This window comes from Stomoxys calcitrans, chromosome 1 (assembly GCF_963082655.1).
Source record: "Stomoxys calcitrans chromosome 1, idStoCalc2.1, whole genome shotgun sequence".
Taxonomy (NCBI): Eukaryota; Metazoa; Arthropoda; class Insecta; order Diptera; family Muscidae; genus Stomoxys; species Stomoxys calcitrans.
The window spans coordinates 268,515,744-268,539,400 of NC_081552.1; the positions used below are offsets into that span (position 1 = coordinate 268,515,744).

General features: G+C 37.1%; 1 protein-coding gene across 4 annotated transcripts in view; it reads left to right on the forward strand.

Moving 5' to 3' along the window:
• Positions 1–6,693: 6,693 nt before the first annotated feature.
• The window catches only part of LOC106089974 (trichohyalin), a 275,208-nt gene continuing 258,244 nt past the window's right edge, over positions 6,694–23,657 (forward strand). For all 4 annotated transcript variants that reach the window (XM_059360993.1, XM_013255993.2, XM_059360995.1 and 1 more), the window contains exon 1: positions 6,694–7,399. The gene's annotated coding sequence lies outside the window, so the exon portion shown is untranslated. The remainder of the gene's footprint in view (positions 7,400–23,657) is intronic.

The following is a 23,657-nucleotide window of genomic DNA, read 5'->3' on the forward strand; positions in this document are numbered from 1 at the left end:
CGTTTTGTTAAAAATGGCCCAGAGGGCATACACACATGTTTCACAAAGATTTTTTTTAATTATTTGCGGCTGAGATTAGCTTAGCGTCACAACTTCCGAATGCACTTGGGGCCATAAATCAAGCCCAACGAATGTCCATCTGCGCACCAGACCAGAAAGAGTAATTTTTGTTTGGACAAGCGAAATGTTTGATAAATGACTCAATGGCGATTTTATTGAGTTATTGTAGATTAAAAAAAAAGTTTTTTTTTTCGTCATCAATATGTTGGGTAGATAATAGGATGATAATAATTTACCATAATTAGTAGCCCTTAAGCCTTTTGTGGCGCCGGGCATTGATGCCTATATAATTTTTTTTTAAATAGGTCTAATAGTCCAACAGGAATTGGGTGATAATGCAATAATTCATTTTTATGATACTTCATCTGAGAGGGAGCTCAACATTTGTATATTTTCGTATTGTGCCACATATGATTTAATTTATTTTTTTTGCTCTACAACACATGCTGCTTCCATATGGCCTTGAGTGTTGAGTAATTCAAGCAATAATGCGGCGTATGAGTGTTGCGAATTTTGTTTTAGAAAAGTTAGTCATACGCTAGCATGACCTGTGGTAGATAAAATGCGTCTATGCACTAGTGCGGTCATTGTGTAGAAAAGCCGTATCTTTATTAAAATCTCACAATTGATATGAAAACGGGTACTGCTCTTCCCGGAAAATTTCCAAAGCTTTGCAATTTTTTGATTAACAATTAATGGATGTGGGGTCTTCCGAAAGTTTTGTAGAAAGTTGGTCGTTTCAGTAGAATATTTGATCGTTCGGAAGCTACATTCAAACTTTCTTGGCAGGTTCACAAAATATTATATCCCCCACCAAAAACGATCCCCGATTTTATATATTATGGCCTTAGGAGTCCCAATCAATGACTTTGATTACTTATAACTTTGTTTATATTTCTGAGAACCAACCCCTAATTTCTGTTAAGCTGATATAAAAATATTGAGGGAGCAAGACCATGAGCAAGAGAGTTCGGCAACGTCATAGAGTGGTAATATATTTCACCAAATTTTCATACTCACCACCATAGGAGGGGTGTACTAATCTAGTCATTCCGTTAGAAACACCTAGAAATATTGATATAGGACCCCATAAAGTACAAATATATTCTTGATCGTTTCGAATTTCTGATTTGAAATGGCCATGTCTGTCCGACGTTCTGTCGAATTCACGATAGCGGTCGAACACGAAAAGCTAGCCGCTTGAAATTTGGCACAGATACTTTATATGCATGAAAGTCGTTGGGGATTGCAAATGGGCCATATCGGTTCAGATTTGAATATAGCTCCTATATAAACTAATCTCCCGATTTGATTTCCTGAGCACCTAGAAGCTGCAATTTTTGTCCGATTGGCTGAAATTTTGCACGTAGAGTTCTGTTATGACTTCCAACAACTGTGCCAAGTATGGTCTAAATCGGTCAAGAACCTGATATAGCTCCCATATAAACCGATCTCCCGATTTGACTTCTTGAGCCCCTGGAAGCCAAAATTTTCATCCGATTTGGCTGAAATTTTGCATGAGGTGTTTTGCTATGACTTCCAATAACTGTGCTAAGTATGGCGCAAATCGGTACATAACCTGATATAGCTGCCATATAAACCGATCTCCCGATTTGACTTCTTGAGCCCCTGGAAGCCTAATTTTCATCCGATTTGGCTGAAATTTTGCAAAAAGTGTTCTGCTATAACTTCCAACAACTATGCCAAGTATGGTTTAAATCGGTCAAGAATCTGATATAGCTCCCATAAAACTGATCTAGCGATTTGGCTTCTTTTGCCCCTGGATGCCTCAATTTTTCATCCATTTGGCTGAAATTGTGCTCATAGTATTCCTTTACGACTTCCACCAACACCAAGTATGGTCTAAAACGGTTAAGAGCCTGATATAGCTCCCATATAAACCGATCTCCCGATTTGACTTCTTGAGCTCCTGGAAGCCTCAATTTTTATCCGATTTGGCTGAAATTTTGCATGAGATGTTTTGTTGTGACTTCCAATAACTGTGCTAAGTACGACGCAAATCGAAACATAACCTGATATAGTTGCCATATAAACCGATCTAGCATCTTGACTTCTTGAGCCTCTAGAGGGCGCAATTCTTATCCGACTTGGAAAAAAATTTTTACAAAGGCTTCTCTCATGACCTTCAACATGCGTGTAAATAGCTTGATACAGCACCCATATAAACCGATCTCCCGATTTTGCTTCTTGAGCCCCTACAAGGCGCAATTCTTAACCAAATGAACTGAACTATTACATAATGACTTCTACAGTATTCAGCATTCATTTATAGTCCGAATCGGACAATAACTTCGTATAGCTCCAATAGAATAACAGTTCAGTTCCATTTCCGACCCTATAAAGCACATATATTCTTGATCAGCGTAAACATCTAAGACAATCTAGACACGTCCTTTCATTTGTCCGTGTGTCTGTCCGTCCGTCTGTCCGTCCGTCTGTCCGTCCGTCTGTCCGTCCGTCTGTCTGTCCGTCCGTCTGTCTGTCCGTCCGTCTGTCTGTCCGTCTGTCCGTCCATCCGTCCGTCTGTCCGTCCGTCCGTCCGTCTGTTCGTCCGTCCGTCTGTTCGTCCGTCCGTCTGTTCGTCCGTCTGTCCGTCCCTCTATTGTTGAAATCAAGCTACAGTCTTTAAAAATAGAGATATTGAGCTGAAACTTTGCACAGATTATTTTTTTGCCCATAAGCAGGTTAAGTTCGAAGATGGGCTATATCGGACTATATCTTGATATAGCCCCCATATAGACCGATCCGCCGATTTGGGGTCTTAGGCCCACAAAAGCCACATTTCTGTCCGATTTTGCTGAAATTTGGGAAAGTGAGTTGTCTCAGGCCTTTCGACATATTTCTTTAATTTGGCCCAGATTGGTCTAGATTTGGATATAGCTGCCATATAGACCGATTTCTCCATTTAAGGATTTGGGCCCATAAAAGCCACATCTATTATCCGATTTTGCTGAAATTTGGAACAGCGAGTTGTGTTAGAACCTTCAACATTCTTCGTCAATTTTGCACAGATCGGTCTTTATTTGGATATAGCTGTCAAATAGACCGATCCTCCGATTTAGGGTCTAAGGTCCATAAAAGCCACATTCATTATCCGATTTTGCTGAAATTTGGGACAGTGATCAGTGATCAGTTTGGCCTAGATCGGTTCCGATTTGTTGCGATTTGGATTTGGTCCAAATCGCAACATATTTCGATATAACTGCTTTGGGATATAAGATAGAAAATTTTCACCGGATTTTGACCCGAGGTGGTGGGTATCCAAAGTTCTGCCCGGCCAAACTTATGACCTTTTCACTTGTTAAACAAACTTTTTAATATAATGTTTTCCAATCTAATGACATTTCTTCGCTAAAAAGTGGATAGAGGTTCTTTATTTTACAAAAATTTCCTTTTGAGCAACTTAATTTTGTCTTTTCATCCTAAATATTAACCCTTTTATGTTAGTCTTAAGTACTAAACCTTGAATAGTTTATGTAGCATTTAACACAATGCTGGTTTATAGTTTTTTATGAAATTATTGCTCGTTTCATGTTACGTATATGATTGGGAAATGCTACTAGCCCAAGTCAATATTTTTTATTGGTACTTACAAAAAAATGGATACGTTCGACATGACTGCCCTATCGATTTCTATTCCATATTTTGCACCACACAATTGGTTGTCGCTGATAGCGCCACTATTTCTCCCCATAGTTTTCAAATGGGAAATTATCTGTGTATGTGTGCTCCATTTTCAATTTAATTTTCCATTTGATGGCATTCGATGGCGCTTAAAATTGTTTCCTTTATTCTTATTGATTTATGGTCTACTCTTCTCATGCCGTTTGTTGCGATTCATAGGGAAAACACAAATGCCTGCTTGTATATGGGTATATGTACGTGTGTGTGTGTGTGTGTGTGTGCTTTCGTTTCCAATAAGGAAGTAAACTAGGGGATTTGTGGCCAATTGTACTTTTTTTTTGCTTGTAGCACGTTTTGTACTGCCAATTTCAAGTGCAGACGATGTTATAAACGCAAATGACGTGTCATAAATATTCGCAATGATACTTAGTGTTCAAGTACCTGTCCATTAGTGTTTAGTTCAAGCCTTAGAAAAATATGCACCAAGATCGCTGTAATAACAAAACCAGCAAGACAACCAAGAGTCGCATGATGCCGACTATATATAGAGCCATTCTATGGTGTTCGAAGTAGTTTTTTGGAAGCTATTTAAAAATCTAAACCGATTCTGAAGGAAATAAGCAGAGGTGTTGGGAAGGGCAATGGTATATGAATTTTGGCCGCTTCTTCCTTGAATGCTAATTGGGCTATATGTTTTTATGTGCATAATATATTCCGATGTATACCGATTTTCTTCGAAGGAGGTGTTAAAATACACATCAAAACAAGCTGCACCAAATTTGGTGCTTATCGTCTAAAAATTGTGTTTTTTACGTTTAATACATAGGAGCTATATCCAAATCCTTTGTTTTTTTTTACCAAATAATCTCTTTCACCAATATTCCTTTCAACTCTTGACAGGCAGACAAACAAATGTTTGTGCATAACTTTGTAGTGACTCGAACTCATAGAGGCAAGACCATATGAATTCCCCCACAAGCCTCATATATATCAGACATTTTTATATTCCTTTAAATTTAAGCAGTTTGCAAACAATCAAAGTACTAAGAAATTCATTGTATCTCTATGGAGTGGAATCTTTCATGACGCACCGCAAAAGAAATAAACGCAAAATTTAATTAAGTGCCATAAATTTGTTAAGGCACGCCTCGACATATCGACCGCATAAAAATTGGCTTTAAAAAAACAAAAACATAAATTATGGTATAAAATCATCAAAATCTTTGAAAAGAGTGCTTTAACAATACAATTCAAACCGATTATCCTGAAAATAAAAATAATTGTTTTTTTCTCTTCTAATAAAAACAATAAAAAGCTTTGACCCTTTTTATACCAAATATGTTGCCACCTATAATAATTCAAATGTTGCCAGCAAACTAACAGCAACTTGTTGCTTTGGCTACTTTTTTCTTACAAATGTTGCTGGCAAGCATGACATCATGTTTAGTCAGCATTTATTACACTGAAAAACACAATTTCTCTATGTTGATTAATTCTTTAAATATTCTTCAATGATTTTTTCATAGATTTTATGAAAGGCGTTTTATCAAAATCTGAAGAACCTATTCATCAATATTTAAGAAGCTATTCATAAATATGGAGACCACCGTAGCGCAGGGGTTAGCATGGCCGTTTAAGGCGCTGAACGCCTAGATTCAAATCTTGCGTAGAAAAACAGAATAAAACATTTTTAGCGGCGGTTATCTCCTCCTAAAGCTGACGACATTTGTGAGGTACTTTGCCATGTAAAAAATTCTTCCCAAAGAGGTGGAGGCTTCACACAACATATAACCGGAAATAATATAAAATTTCTTCAAAATGATTATTTTTCAATTTTTGTTTGTTTCTCTTTCGAGACGATCCCAATGATCGGAGATTGCAAATGGAAAAGGAAAGCCAAAGACAGCAACACACACCAAACACTATGGGATGAGTTTCGTCTTTGATTAGAAGACTTTTTAACCATATTGGGTGTGATGGCTTCAAGGGCCATGAGTTGGAATGCTGTATTTGCATCGTATTAATGGCGAAAACGCATCTATGATATATTTAGCACATTAACCACGCTCGAAAACCTTGTCTATTAGCTGTACTTTTTCCCAATGCATGCGTTTTTGTGTAATGACAGACTTTTTTTCTGTGGCAATTACACTACTTCCGTGGTACACATGATTCTGTGCATGTGTTGGTACAATAGTTGTATTGATGGCTTCGAACGGCAGATCGCGATTTCGTTTGGAACCACCCAAACTCGTCGGTAGGATTTGTCACAAAAGGTATGTCTTCTAGGTTGAAACTATGCTCTTAAGAGAATTTTCGTTTGTAGCGCACCAAGAAAGAAAAATACTCCACTTCATATGTTTCTAGTGGAGTATTTTTCTTTCTTGCTGCGCTACAAATGAAAATACTCTTAAGAGCATAGTTTCAACCTAGAAGACATACCTTTTTGACAAATCCTACCTACGTGTTTGGGTGGTACCAAACGAAATCGCAATCTAGGAAAGCAATCAAATGCTATTACAAAGCAAAAAACACATTTTTCTGCCTAACTTTAAGAAACGGGTTTTTTGTGTTTTATTTATAATAGAAACAGATTACCCTATAGTCTGGCCGGACAATATCCGATTGTATGAATTATTTCAAAACCAATTAAATTTGGTGGGAATGAAATGTAAATGAAACATTTTCATCTTTGGTTGTCCTCAAAAATGTCGTCAAATCTATAAAAATTTCCTTCATATGATGAAAAATGTCATCAAATTTTTATAAAGTCATGAAGAATTAATGAAATGTTTATGAAACATTTACATCAGTTTTTCTCTAAAACATTTTCAAATCTATGAAACCTTCATTGGTCAAATTTGATGACGGATTTTTTTTCCAGTGTATGCGCTCTGTTATTAACAGCACCCTATGGTACATCTCTACTCTGTTAAAAAGTATTTTTGCCAATGCCGTTCTAAAAACTACATGTCCCGATGCCATCAGTTGCTATTTAACATTCGATTTGATAAAACGTGTTGTGCCGCGAAAACCAAAATCCAACCAGCCAAAGCATAGCAAACAAAATAGAAATAAAATTTCAACCGGCTCTCAGTGTGTGTGTAGTTTTGGGCCAGAACCAAAATCCAAACTCAACCAAACCAAATCCAATAAAATTCTTTCAAAACAACAACAAAAATATCGTAACAATTTGGCATTCTACGCCTTTGTCCCATCATTAAAATTATTAATACAACATAGTTTTGTGCAGAGTGGCCATACGATTAAAAGAAGAAAAAAAAAAGAAAAGAAATAAGAGCGCCAAATAGCAACAGTTTACACTTTTCTCGGTGGCAAAGAACGTCGCCAGAATACAAAAAAAAAGGTTAACCGTCCATCCACATTCACTTGGTTAGAATTGTGCGTGTGTTTGTGTGATGGAGCGTGCTTGAGCCAAGCAGAATCGATTGAAGTGTTAATTGTGCTACCAACAACAGTAGAAGGGCAAATTGAAATTGAAAAAGAAGAAACCAAGAATACTCCAATTCCGTTAAAATAGTGAACATTTGCAAAGCAAATGATCACACAGCCAAAGAAAGTTCTAAGCAACCAAACAAATTGAAGGGGAAAAAAATTCAAGAAACAAAAAAACCAACAAAAAACACCTACTCTTCTACTTTAGAGCGCGAGTGTTGAGTTCATTCATAAAAAGGTGAGTGATTGACATTCTTTATGAGTTCTCCTTTTCTCCTGTTAGTAGTTGCTGTGACCAGTGCGTGTGTATGTGTGTTTGAGTGCTGTTGTTGTTGTTTGTTAAATACCCCCCCATGTGCCTGTAATTAAGGCAATTTCCATTTCCCTTTAGGGCTGGTCAATTATCTCAAATGGTCGGAAGCTTAATTTGTATGTAATTCCTATGTGATGGTGGCTCATCACCTTTTCTTGTTCGGCTTGTTGTTGCTGCTGTTGTTGTCATAAATTTTTAATTTACAAAAATTCTCTTTAATTTTTCACTTGTAAAAACGTGTGCATTTTTAATTTCATTAGAGAGCCAGCAGAGTGGGAGAAGCTAGCAGCAATGGAAATGGAGGTCTGAGCGAGAGTGAGAGTTGGCTTTTACCGGTGTCTTGTAATGAATTTTGTAAACAGGAAAAACACCCCCTCCTTTTTGAAAGATAAATGAAATGAGTTGCGTTGGATGATGGGTGAATTATGAAGTTTACCGGGTGGATGGTGTATCCACCACTGCCAGAGAGATATGAAATATTAGCGAAATGACAAAAAATTAATTAAACAACTAAAACGTACCCCATTGTAAGTGTCTATTAAGCTGTAGATGAGTTGAGAATGAAAATTGAATCAAAGAAAAGGCATAGAGAGGAGGTATTTGTAAAGAAAATAGTAAAAAAAGATTGCCTCAATAAAAGTTGGAGGCCACCGTAGTGCAGTGGGTAGCATGTCCGCCTATGACGCTGAACGGCTAGGTTCGAATTCTGGCATGCTGGCGCCATTTGTGAGGTACTTTGCCATGTAAAAACTTTTCCCCAAAGAGATGGCGTTTTGCGGCACGGCGTTCGGACTCGGCTATAAAAAGGAGGTCCCTTTTCATTGAGCTTAAACTTGAATCGGACTGCACTCATTGATATGTGAGAAGTTTACCCCTGTTCCTTGGTGGAATGTTTATGGGCAAAATTTGCAAAATAAAAATAAAACAGAATCAATCATGTCTACCATGGCAGTAGTGCAATTGTTGCAGAAAACAAGTCTGTCATTACCAAAAAAAAAAAAAACACATGCATTGGGAAAAAGTACAGCTAATAGACAGAGTTGTCGAGCGTGGTTAATGTGGTAATTGTATCATAGAGTCGTTTTCGCAATAAAAACGATTCAAATACAACATACCAACGCAAGCCATCACGCCTAACAACCCTATTAGGTTTAGGTAGGTTTTCTAAAGTTTTCTAAGAAAAGGCGAAACGCGTCACATAGTGGTTGGTGTGTGGCTTTCCATTTACACAAAAATCTTCGATCATTGAGCTCGTCTCGAAGGAGAAACAGACAAAAATTTTAAAATAAAATAAAATAATTAAAAAACAAGTAGGACCGTGCTAAGTTTGACCGGGCCGAATCTTATATACCCTCCATCATTGATCGCATTTGTCGAGTTCTATGCGCGGGATCTCTTTTTAGCCAAACAAAGAATATTGAATAAGAACTGTTATGCTATTGGAACTATATCAAGTTATAGTCCGATTCGGACCGTAAATGAATGCTGAACATTGTAGAAGTCATTGTGTAATATCTCACTTCATTCGGATAAGGATTGCGCCTTGTAGGCCCTCAAGAAGCTGTATCAAGCTATTGATCGCTTCAGACCATATAAAACACGTATGTTGAAGGTCATGAGAGAAGCCGTTGTTCAAAATTTCTCCAAATCGTATAAGAATTACGCCCTTTACAGGTTCAAGAAGTCAAGATCCCAGATCGGTTTATATGTCAGGTATATCAGGTTATTAATCGATTTGCGCCATACCTAGCACAGTTATTAGAGGTCATAACAAAAAAATATGTGCAAAATTTCAGTCAAATCGGACGATAATTGCGCCCTCTAGAGGCTCAAGAAGTCAAGACCCAAGATTGGTTTATATGGCAGCTATATTAAAACATGGGCTGATTTGGCCACAATTTACAATCCCAACCGACCTATAGTAATATAAAGTATTTGTGCAAAAATTTAAGCGGCTAGCTTTACTGCTTCGAAAGTTAGCGTACGCAGACTCATATTTCGAGGTGTTACAAACAGAATGACAAAATTAAAATACCCTTATCCCATGGTGGAGGGTGTAATAATCCTTCAACAGCGTAAAAATCTAAGACGATCTAGCCCTGTCCATCCTATGATCTATATCGGTCCAGATTTGGATATAGCTGCCATATACACCGATCTCACGATTTAGGGTCTTAAGTCCATAAAAGCCACATTTATTATCCGATTTTGCTGAAATTTGGCATAGTGAATTGTGGTAGGCCACTCGACATCTTTCGTCAATTTGGCCCAGATCGGTCTAGATTTGGATATAGCTGCCATATAGACCGATCCACCGATTTAAAGTCTTAGGCCCATAAAAGCCACATTTATTATCCGATTTTGCTGAAATTTGGGATAGTAAGTTATGTTAAGCCCCTCGATATACTTCTGCAATATGGACAAGATCGGTCCAGATTTGGATATAGTGGCTATATAGACCGATCTCTCGGTTTTAGGTTTTGGGGCCATAAAAGGCGCATTTATTGTACGATTTCCCCGAAATTTGGGACAGTGGGTTGTGTTGGGCCCTTCGACATCCTTCTTCATTTTGGACCAAATCGGTTCAGATTTGCATATAGCTGTCATATAGACCGATCTCTCGATTTAAGATTTTGGGCCCATAAAAGCGCATTTATTGTCCGATGTTGGCGAAATTTGAGACAGTGAGTTGTGTTAGGCCCTTAGACATCCTACTTCAATTTGGCCCAGATCGGTCCAGATTTGGATATAACTGCCATATATACCGATCCGCCTATTTAGGGTCTTAGGCCCATAAAAGTCACATTTATTATCCGATTTTGCCAAAATTTGGGACAGTGAGTTGTGTTAGGCCCTTCGAAATCTTTTGTCACTTTGGCCCAAATAGGTCTAGATTTGGATGTAGCTGCCATATAGACCGATCTCACGATTTAAGAGTTTGCGCCTATAAAAGGCGCATTTGTTGTCTAATGTCTCCAAAATTTGGGACAGTGAGTTGTGTTGGCTATTTCGACATTCTTCTTCAATTTGGCTCAGATCGGTCCAGATTTGCATATAGCTGTCATATAGACCGATCCTCCGATTTAGGGTCTTAAGCCCATAAAAGCCACATTTATTATCCGATTTTTCTGAAATTTAGGATAGTGACTTGTGTTAGGCCAGTCGACATATTTCTGCAATTTGGCCTAGATCGGTCCAGATTTGGATATAGCTGCCATATAAACCGTTGGTTCGTTTTAAGGTTTTGGGCTTATAAAAGTCACATTTATTATCCGATTTTGCTGAAATTTGGCATAGTGAGTTGTGGTAGGCCACTCGACATCCTTCTTCAACTTGGCCTAGATCGATCAAGATTTGCATATAGCTGCCATATAGACCGATCTCACGATTTAAGGTTTTGGGCCTATAAAAGGCGCATTTATTGTACGATTTCACCGAAATTTAGGACAGTGAGTTGTGTTGGTTGCTGCGACATTCTTCTTCAATTTGGCTCAGATCGGTCCAGATTTGAATATAGCTGCCATATAGACAGATATCTCGATTTTCAAGGGATTTTGACGCAAGCTGGTTTACGTATATACTCGAGGTGGTTGGTATCCCAAGTTCGAACTTGACGCCTTTTTATTTGTTCTTTTTCAATAATTATTAATAGATTCTCTCATTCGTTCAAATAGAATAAATCGATTTTTTTTAAGTATATCAAACAAATTGCCAGCTAATTGGTAGAATACAAAAAAAAGGTGCACATCAATTCCAAAACAGACCAAGATATACTATGTGGATTTTTTAATTTATTTGTCATATACGAAAGCCATTAAAATAATTTTATGGGAAAAGCGAAACTGCTTAAGCAAACAAATGATATATGGCAATCTGAGCAATAAGTTAAACTGCTCAAATATATAAGACGTAGCAAATCGAAATAAAATGCTCTTCAACTTAGTGTTTTTTTTGTCTATAGAGTTTCGTTATTCAATGTTGTTTTCCTTTAGTAATAAAAACTAAATTAAAGCAAAAGAAAAAAAAAACATTGTCTTATTGTTCAGACAAAAATATATATAGTATACGAAAATAAAAAATGTGATTTAATAAAAAAAAATATTTTTTTTATCTTACCAAAATAGAAAAATTGAATGAAAAGAGCTGGCACCACTTAAAATGTTTACGCAATATAGACGCATGTATGCTGATTTTATGAGCACGTCGGGAGTGCCTTCTCAAATACAACAGAAAAAATCCTATATTCAGTTTTACTATAAAATTTGATTGTTAACATTTTTTCTCGAAAATAATCATATTTTTTAATTTTCTTGCTTCAATTTAAAAACATCACACATGGCAGAAAATTCGTTATAGCAAACCATTTAGACATCTATGCACCGGTGTTATGTTATGGGTCTATGGAAAATGGAAAGTTGGCGGTTCAAATTAAATGGCCATATTATTTTGCACACTTCCCTCCCTCACCATGTTGATGGTGTACTTGAGACAACAGCTTTTAAAATGCTAACAGTTTACTTTCATTTCATTTGTTTTCAAATTTATTGGCATAATATTCCATTTTAACAAAGCAAACATTCTGTGAGGAAATTCGAAAAAAAAAATAAAGACTCAAGTTTGCCATCAGCTGCTCCAGCCATTCCATAGGCAGAATTTTCTCGTGCTGACTAAAGAGAATGCTTAACATAAATGCTCGTTTGTAAGTCTGATTTCATTTTCTTTTGAATTTTGAATTGTTAGCCGTGAATTCCCTTTAGGCTCAAAAATACGCAACCGCTGCTCAGCATAGCATCTCATAAAACATAAATCCATGCATGATAATTTTGTCGGTGAACCATTGACATCACAAGATGGGAGAGAGAGAGATGGATGTAAATTGTGAACAGTGTGAAATTTATGCTTGTGGAGCAGATTTTAACGTTCAATGCCTTTTAAATGGTTAGGTGAGAGCCCACCCCAAATTTACTAAAGAAGACTTTCACAACATCAATTTCCAATTTTTGGGCATCCTTAAATTGGCAAATATCAAACAACTGAATTTCCCAGAACTATAGAATTGGACAAAGTTTTGAAGTTTCGCCTGGAACTTTGTCTGTGCTCTGGGTCATAGGCAATTAAGCCTTGCCTTGACTTGCCTCAGATTGTCAAAAACTTTCACCACCAACGCGACATCATTATTTCGTCGACTCTTTACTCTGGCTGGCGAAGATAAACAAATTCTCTGCCACTTAATCCCTAAATAAACATTAGCGCAAAAAATTAAGTGGTAACTGTGGGGGAGAAATCAAAATTTTTACGACTTTTTGGGGTTTTGGTCGATGGCAGCCATACAACCACAGCAAGGCAGGCGCGATGTTTTCCAGCGATAATATTTTGCTTGCGCTTTACATTTTTTGTTTTAGATTATCAAAATTAATTTGTATAATTTTTAAAGTGTCATTTTTAATTTACGACGCTTTTTAGTCATAACTTAACTGGCGAGCATTTCTCACCAAAATTTGTTGGAGCACTGAAAATACAACAAAGTTAAGGTGAAGAAGTCAGTAGAAGGGTTTTGCTTAAGAATATTCTAAAATGCAGCAACTGATAGTGCTAGTGCTAGCAGGGCTCATCAAAAGGTCCCCAATGAGTTGAACTAAAATGCTATAGTTTATGTAGACACAAAGCTCAAAATAGTGATCAAAGAAGACCCTATTATTTATCGCTAAGTAGCCACGTTCTTACGTCACAAACATTTGATCTAGTAAGGCTAGCTGCTAGCTAACAGGTTCTACTATGATTTCTAATATCCCTAAGATAACCTTCAAATTTGACTTTTTAACTTGTGGAGCATCTGGGCGGCACAATCCACTTATAACTGATCAAGATGCGTAGCGAGTTTCAAATCACAACTATTGTTCTGATGGGCTTGTATCTCATGTTGCACTGTGAGACAGAACCAACAAGTAAAAGCGTGCTAAGTTTGGCCTGGCCGAATCTTATATATCCTCCACCATGGATCGCATTTGTCGAGCTCTTGCCATGGTATCTCTTAGCAGCTATATCAGGTTATGGACCGATTTTAACCATTCTTAATACAGTTGTTGGAAGTCATAACAAAAGACGTCATGCAATATTTTATCCAAATCCGATAATAATTGTGCCCTCTAGCGGCTCAAGAAGTCAACACCCCAGATCGGTTTATATGGCAGTTATATCAGGTTATGAACCGATTCGAATTATTCTTAGCACAGTTGTTGGAAGTCACAACAAAACACCTCATGCAAAATTTCAGCCAAATCGGATGAGAATTGCGCCCTCTATAGGTTCAAGAAGTCAAGATCCCAGATCGGTTTATATGGCAGCTATATCAAGTTATGAACCGATTTGAACTATTCTTAGCACAGTTGTTGAAAGTTAAGACAAAACACTTCATGCAAAATTTCAACTAAATCGGATAATGATTGCGCCCTCTAGTGGCTCAAGAAGTCAAGACCCAAGATCGGTTTATATGGCAGCTATATCAAGTTATGAACCGATTTGAACTATTCTTAGCACAGTTGTTGAAAGTTAGGACAAAACATGTCATGCTAAATTTCAATTAAATCGGATGAGAATTGCGCCCCCTAGAGGTTCAAGAAGTCAAGACCCAAGATCGGTGAATATGGCAGCTATATCAAACCATTAACCGATTAGAAGCGTACTTAGCACAATTGTTGGAAGTGATACCAAAACACCACAACGCATACTTCGAGGTGTTACAAACAGAATGACGAAATTATTATACCCCCATCCTATGGCGGAGGGTATATTGGGGTGCCCAAAAAGTAATTGCGGATTTTTTAAAAGAAAGTAAATGCATTTTTAATAAAACTTAGAATGAACTTTAATCAAATATACTTTTTTTACACTTTTTTCTAAAGCAGGCTAAAAGTAACAGCTGATAACTGGCAGAAGAAAGAATGCAATTACAGAGTCACAAGCTGTGAAAAAATTTGTCAACGCCGACTATATGAAAAAACCGCAATTACTTTTTGGGCAACCCAATAATAAGTGGAATAATATTATTTTTTGAAATCAAAAATTCGGACCACGAATTCGTTCCGTTTGACAATTTCGTCTTACTACATCCGAAATCTGATCCCTAAGGGTTTGGTTCGTACTAGAATACAGGCCACTTAGCTTTAACTTGAACTTAAAAAATTCTGCACATATTCAACTTTCTTGATTTTTCCTTTTTTTCCTCAATGAAATGTTGTGAAAATTCATACTCTCGTCTTTTCAAGAATGCAATTCAAGCACTCCTTTCATAAGTTTGATTAATTTAGTGTTTTAAGATTTTTTTCCGGTATAAACAGATTTTATTCTAGAATCTCTTGAACAACCAACAATTGCTACAATTCTAAATTCGTCGGCATTTGCACTGGGAAGTTCACATTCAAAGCCTTACATTCTGTCTTCTGCGATAAACGTGTAGGTCATCATAAGCTAGCTGGACGCAAGCCTGCAGCACATAGTTCTGTTGCCAAAAACAAAGGGACAACGAGAAAGATGTGAGATGGTCCATAAGTAAATTCCCAATGCTCATGGTATTCGTTATTCGTTATTTGTCCATTTGGATGTGGGGGAATGTGGGTTTCGTTTTCGTTTTCATTTTCAATAACACTTTTGCCCTTTTGTTACTTCAGATGGTTGAAGCGAAACCATAAGCCATGCCAAAGGACGTTGAGGAGCAAAGGGAGTACAGCCGAGACCAACCTGAGCTTTTGTTTATGATTTCATGTTGCTTTCGCAGCATTTCTGTGAAATGTTTCTGTGGTCTCAGTCGTTGGTGCCTTCGAAAACTTGGTCAAAGATATTCATATTCTCACACGCATACACACACACACACACACATACTTACCACTCCATGCTGGATGGATAGCAAGCATATTATGCTGGATATTTACGTTTGAGAATTGGTATCTAAGGCTGGCATTTGGCTGACCGACTCTAAGGCAGTGCGAGTGGGTATTGGTGCCGTCGTGTTGTTCGCAAATATCCTTGGCATGCATTTTGCGGTTCCTTTATTTTTTTTTTTTTTTGCCATTTTTCACTCATTCGTCCATTCGTACGGCATGGAAATGCTATAGCTTTTTACATTTCATTTCTTTTTGCCTCTGTTCAGATGCTCCCAAGATTGTGTTTTTTTTCTTTTTTGTTATTCTTCTGGCGGGGGTTGATGCTTTGGTTTTGCTGTTTTCTTTTTTCGATTTTAGCAAAATTCATTTTTTACACAATTTTTGTTTTCTCTACTCAAATGTTTGCGGCATTTGTTGAATTTTTGTTTAAAATGCAATACAAACAAAAAAGCCAACATCACACAGAAATGCTAGAACGCCAACCAATGGCAAAAAATAAAACGGGGGAAAGAAAAAAACAGATTTAAAACGGCAAATGAGAAAATTGCAAAGTCTAAATTTAAAATGAGTTCACAGTTGGTGCTCGTAAATACGACAAAGCGACGGACACGCATCGCTTGCAACGCACGCACATTCAATGGACGGCAGCGTGTCGTTCTACAATTCCGGTTGCATTGAGAAATGAGGAAAATGCGCCAAACTTCTTACTGTGGACGTGCGTGCGTGTGTGTGTGTGAGTGACGCAAACTTAAATCATGTCGATATTTCAAATTATAATCAAAATAGAAAATCTACGAGCAAGTAAACAAATCGACACAAAACAAGTAAAAGCGTGCCAAGTTCGGCCGGGCCGAGTCTTATACACCCTCCACCATGGATCGCATTTCTCAAGTTCTTTGACCGTCTAAAGGCTCAAGAAGTCAAGATCCAAGATCGGTTTATTTGGCAGCAATATCAAAACATGGATCAATATGGCCCATTTACAATTCCGACCAACCTACACTAATAGGAAATATTTGTGCAAAATTTTAAGCGGATAGCTCTACCCCTTCGAAAGTTAGCGTGCTTTCGACAGACAGATGGACGGACGGATAGACGAACGGAGATGGCTAGTTCGACTTAAAATGTCACGACGATCAACTTAGACGCATATTTCGAGGTGTTACAAACAGAATGACGAAATTAGTATACCCCCATCCTATGGTGGAGGGTATAAAAATTATATAGCCTATGTTTTCTTCCAGACAAATGTACATAATTTATGAAAACTTTAAGGAAATCGGTTCAGCCAAGTATCATACAGTCATAATGGCGTTCTTGAGGGTTGGCGTGACCCCCTATACTTTGATCTCATTTGGTATGCCAGATTCGAAATCTACTCCCGAAAACCTTTCATTTGAGCCCCATATTGAAATGAACGTCCCATATGTCTGTTTGGGGAGTTTTGGGGTTGGGGCGGCCCGATGGGCACTTTGCCTCAAATTTTAATACCATATTTGTATTCTACTTTCCAATATCTTTCATTTGATACCCATATTGTCCCAATCGGTCCACTTTTGATTTTGGGTTGTGTTTTTCGCATAAGGGGACGGCCGACACCGAAAAATTATAAAGCCTATGTTTTCTTCCCGACCAACCTACACAAAAAGCGAAAATTTCGAGAAAATCGGTTGTGCCGTTTTGCAGTCTTTACGGAACAAACAAACCGAGTGCCCTATATCTGTGATTGGCTAATGTGCCCATTGTGGGCGTTTTTGTGGGTGTGGGGTAACCCCCTATACTTAGACATGAATTTGTATGACAGATTCGTTATCTACTCCCGCATACTTTTCATTAGATACCCATATTGTCCTTATCGGTCCACTTTAGATTTTGGGTGGTGTTTTTGGGGTAACGGTGGAGGGCCGCCCCCTTCCGTTATCAAAAAATTATAAAGCCTATTCCTAATTTCTGACCATATTCGTAACCTACTCCCGAATACCTTTCATTTGAGTCCCATATTGTCATGATCGTCAAATAAACCTATTTTAAGGGGTTTTGGGGCTGGGGCGGTACCAAGTACCCCCCAGGTACTTGGACCCAACTTTTATTATGAAATTCGTGTTCTACTCTTAAATATTGTCCGATTGGTCGACTTTTATTTTTGGGTAGTACTTTTAGGGTAAGGGGGAGGGTCCGCCCCCCCTACCTTGTATGCTTGTTCCGGATAGACTCAAAAACGAAATGAATCGATTACCTTGGAATTTTCACAGATTGTGTAGATTGGTCTGGAAGGAAACATGGGCTATATAATTTGTTGATATCGGGAGGGGGCGGACCCTCCCCCGTTACCCCAAAAGTAAGATTCAATATATTATTTGTGAAAACTGGGATTGGGAGAAAGGGGGAATTTTTCATAAGCTAATTTTGGACTATTGCCTAAGGGCCAAACTAACATTCCAAATAATTGCGTGAAGAATTCTTTGGCAACAGCACAATGCACATCCACAGTCTTATCGCGTCATTGAATTTCTAAGAATTCTTATCGGCAAGATCATATTTAAATCTTGTGATCAAATTCTTGGCTGTATCTTATCTCTGGCAACTACTGAGACAATGTAGTTGAAGTGCAACATCTAAGGCAAAGTGTCATAAATTATCTCACATCAAACACTGATTCATACTCCATAATTAAAATTTTAGCAAAAAAAAACCAGAAAAACAATCATTAAATATTTAATGGGGATATAATATGTGCCAATATTGGAAGGAAGGAAGGAATGAGGTGCAACATTTCAAAACACCATCAAACACCGATTTGTCCCTCCACCATCTTTCAGTGAAAATGTCAATTTGCCACTCTTCTCCCCTTGGCATAGAACTAGGTTTTTATGGGCCATTCATGTCGGGGGCTTTCATTAATAAACAATTTTCTCCAGTTGCCGGTGCTGCTGCTGTTGCTCCTCCCTAGCTTTGTTGTTGGTGCCATGAAGACTCTTACGATGTAAAAATAAAAAAACAAAAAAATCCAAAGAGAATACACGATAAACATGAAACAAGCCCATTGTCCGGCCAAGCAATGGCATGAATGAAAATAAACCACAACACAGTTTCGCCATCAAAGTTTCCAAAGACCATAAAGAATCTATTTTCAGTCCACAACAAAGTCGGCAATAGCAAGAACGTCAACTAAATGGCAGCAGGCAGCAGTAGCAAGCAACAGTAGGGCGTGGGCCAGCAGGAACAAACAGTGTCACCACTCACTTTCGCTAACCTTGACCAAGAATAATCCGGTGAATGTACACCACAAAATGCTGTCTCCAGCACAATGGCCCAAAAGAAGAATCACCACTTAACTCACACACAAACAGAAGCCGAAACGGCAACGGCAGCAAAGGACTGAGACTGTGACCAGCACAAAAAAGGCAGATGATGTAGGTATGCTGCCAGCAGTGTTGCCAACTTTGCGTTATACGCTGCAAGAGCCACATGCTTAGGGTTATTCTCTAAGTGGTCAATAGTCAGCAATATCTCCTCTGGTGAACAGATGCAAACCCTGGAGTAAGCTTCAAATGGACTTCATAACCCCAATGGATGACGATATCAGATTGTAACAATTTGTTGTTGTAGCAGAGTGTTGTACACTGAGGCGGCAGCCCTTGCCGATGAAGGACTGATAGATATAAGCCCGTAGCAAGTTGTTGTGGTAGCAGTGTGTTCTACACTGAGGCGCAAGTCCTTGCCAATGAAGGACTTCATCGGGCAAATCCGATATGTACAATCGGCTGCCATGGGATTGTACCATTCTATCTGCTACTACAACTTTGACTGTGGCAGAATCTACCCGACAATCAATTGGTTAGCAAAAGCTTCTATCGAAGACGAGACGTTTCGAGAAAACTTATCCCGATCTTATATTGGCTTGCGAGTTAGCTAGGTCTTCTCTGACACAACTACTCGCAGTCTTTCAATGAATGCGGTCGGCTAGTTGTCAAAAAAAAGAAGAAAATCGAGAATAGAATTTTGGGTATAAATTTCCAAATTGGTAGCGAAAATTCTTAGTGGTTGTAAAAAATTTGTTTGATTTGATTTGATTTGATATTTGATATTTGATATTTGATATTTGATATTTGATATTTGATATTTGATATTTGATATTTGATATGTGATATTTGATATTTGATATTTGATATTTGATATTTGATATTTGATATTTGATATTTGATATTTGATATTTGATATTTGATATTTGATATTTGATATTTGATATTTGATATTTGATATTTGATATTTGATATTTGATATTTGATATTTGATATTTGATATTTGATATTTGATATTTGATATTTGATATTTGATATTTGATATTTGATATTTGATATTTGATATTTGATATTTGATATTTGATATTTGATATTTGATATTTGATATTTGATATTTGATATTTGATATTTGATATGTGATATTTGATATTTGATATTTGATATTTGATATTTGATATTTGATATTTGATATTTGATATTTGATATTTGATATTTGATATTTGATATTTGATATTTGATATTTGATATTTGATATTTGATATTTGATATTTGATATTTGATATTTGATATTTGATATTTGATATTTGATATTTGATATTTGATATTTGATATTTGATATTTGATATTTGATATTTGATATTTGATATTTGATATTTGATATTTGATATTTGATATTTGATATTTGATATTTGATATTTGATATTTGATATTTGATATTTGATATTTGATATTTGATATTTGATATTTGATATTTGATATTTGATATTTGATATTTGATATTTGATATTTGATATTTGATATTTGATATTTGATATTTGATATTTGATATTTGATATTTGATATTTGATATTTGATATTTGATATTTGATATTTGATATTTGATATTTGATATTTGATATTTGATATTTGATTTGATTTGATTTGATTTGATTTGATTTGATTTGATTTGATTTGATTTGATTTGATTTGATTTGATTTGATTTGATTTGATTTGATTTGATTTGATTTGATTTGATTTGATTTGATTTGATTTGATTTGATTTGATTTGATTTGATTTGATTTGATTTGATTTGATTTGATTTGATTTGATTTGATTTGATTTGATTTGGATTTCAATTTATTTTAGAACTGAAGACCTTTTTATTTAGAATTTTTGTTTTTTTACTTTTTTGCGCGAATCCTTTTTAAAGAAACAATTTTCGTTGCAGCTTTGGAAAAGCCATAGTCAGACCTTCATAAAAGAAACTTGGCTACCCTTCTGCTATGCCACCTATGTCAGCAACAGCAACAACACCAGTATGAATGTCTAAATTGAGTGACATACTTAGATTAGTTGGTTGGATGGTCGGTCGTACGCTTGGTTCGTTGCCGGTTGGTTACTTTTTACGGTCTGCCTCGACGACAATATAAACAATTTGTAAGAGATATAAAAATGATAACAAAAACAACAGCAAAATCAGCTTCATAGCCTCAATGCTGCCCCCCCTCCCTCACCCATCCAAGAGACTGGGCGACTAACTGACTGCTTGACAGACAGCAAAAAGAAAAAAATCACCGTAAAATACGTTTTCTAATGCTCAGAGTTGCTCTGTCAGCAACAAGGGTCGTCGGCACCATCTGCCCATATGGGACACTCTCGTCACAGGTCAAGATAATTTTCCCTGAAATGATTTCATTAACTAAAACTGAGGGTCAATATCAAAACTGGATTGTTTACCAAATTCTTTTGCCCATGGCTCGGCTAATAATAAGGTGGACAGACCGAAAAAGTCATTAACTATTTGAAGATAAAATTTTTTTGTTCAATAAAACGATTACCTCAACAATCGCTGCATAGTCTGACATAATGTACAAATATTCATTTTTAATACTTTTCAAATATTTCTAGATCCACTTGAGATATGGACAGTTTTGTTTCTAGGCCAGACATTGCTGTCACAAACTATAGGACACTTGAAATGGAGACCTACGCATTTCTTTATCGATAAGGTGACCATAGTCAGCTGATATCTTTTGTTGTTAGCAGCAGTCAATGGGGTTGCATTCATCCAACTCTGTGATTGGCGCTGCATACTATATCTTATCTCCTCGCAATTATGCCATGCTCTACACTCTCAACGACGGGAAGAAATTCGGCCAACCATGCTGGCCACACTCACGTTTTGTGGGTCCTTATCTTGTGACGCTAATACAATTTAAGCTGTTATTGACTTTGCACAAAAAAGTATGTCAAAACACAAGAATTTTTGCTAATTGCATTATGCTTTTCTCTTTGGGCTAGGCAAGGAAGACAAATTAAAACTGGCACAATTAATTTTCGTTTGCATTCCGCACGACTCAAGGTCGCGATAAGATAACAAAAACCAAATGAGAATATGAATAAGGTCTGCTTGGAACCGTCTGCAGCTAAACTAAAAATGTCTTGAGATGAGAGAGACAATCTGGAAAGTTTTGAAAAAGATATGTGTTTTACTTTTTTTTGTTTTTTATGTAGCCTACAATTAAGTCTGATAATGATGAGGGTGAAAAATACAACATAAGAAGAGGTAAAAGTTGGCCACAGTGGTGAGGAGTTAAGCATGTCCTCATGACTGTCCCATGCTATAAAGGAGAATTTTTTATGCAAATAGAAAAACGCATACCCTCCATTTCTTTTCTTTGGCTCCCGATAAACAAAACACGAAATATTATGGTTATCGGTTAACGGTAATTCGTGCCGCCACGATGCCAGATGGAATCCAGTTGAGTATTTTAGGTCCTTACATGAACTCGGTAAACTAAGTACACACTTATAGGATATTTATTATGAAAACACTCACTGTACCTTGCACCAATACTGTGGCTGTGATAATATTGTACCCTCCTCCTCCTCCTCCTGATGATATTGTACCCTCCAGAGGCTCAAGAAATCAAATCGGAAAGTTGGTGTCTATGGCAGCTTCATCAAGACATGCATCGATTTGACCCATTTACAATCCCAAGTGGCCTACACTAATAGGAAGTATTTGCGCAAAATTTGCAGCACCTTGCTTTACTCGTTCGGAAGTTAGTGTGCTTTCGACAGAGAGACGGATGGGCGGTTGGACAGATGAGCGGACATGGCAAAATAGGCTTAGAATATCAAGACGATCAAGAATAATATACCTTGTTGGGTCTCATATCATCATTTCGATGAGTTACAAACGCAATGACATATTAGTATACCCACAACCCATGGTGGAGCGAATAAAAAAATGGCCCCTCAAGCCCTGCTCTGCAGGAAGTTTGGGGTAAATTAACCCCTATTAACTCTCCGATGAGTGACAGTTCTGAACTTCACGGCCGTGTGAAAAGGTCCCTACGGACCTTTCTTGTAAATCATTTTTTTTTTCATATAAATTATTTTTTTTTTTTATTTTTTGTTTTGTTTTTATTGTTTATAACAAAATTCTACATACAAAAATAATTTTTTCAATTTTTTTAATTTTTTTTTTTTTTGCTTGAATTTTCTTAAGACTATTATACAAAAATTTAAAAATTATTGTTGTTGAGCGTGTACTTCTTGCCCCTGCCCTGTGCGCAAGTGTTGCAGCGATGTAAAAGTGTGCTATGTTCTCCGCAAACAGCGTTGCCGCAGCCGAAGCAGTATGCCCGCATTTTCCGCTGCCGCCCGTACTCAGAACGGCAAAGCCTACATGACGGTCTACTTGACCTAGCCGCAAACGACGGTACATTGCCTTCCATCGGTCTTGGTAATACCTGAAATGGAAAAGAAAAAATAAAAAAACAAATAAATATGTATTCTATTCTTGAATTTGAAGATGTTTTCTTAGCCTGACATCGAATGCTTCCATCGCATTGCGTATCCTTGGATAGGAGGTTATATGGTTGTTCAGGGCACGTTCTTCGATATTTGGTGTGGCCAATTGTTTCGTTAGTTAGTCACTCCTTTTTATAGGCTTCATTTCGTTGTAAATCGTAAAAGCAGCCAATGCAACGACGTCCAGCATATTAGAAAAACATGGCCAACGGCCATCGTTGTGGTGCTCTTTTGCAGCTGTAAGTGCCCAGCATTTGATCCATGGTATCAACGTCTTATTGATGTAGGTCGTTGGGGATTGTAAATGGCCCATATCAGTTCAGATTTGGATATAGCTCCCATATAAACCAATTTCCTGATTTGACATATTTAGATCCTAGAAGCCGCAAATGTTATCCGATTGAGCTGAAATTTTGCATGTAGTGTTCTGTTAAGACGTCCAATAATCCCACCAAGTAGGGATGGAATCAGTCTCTACCTT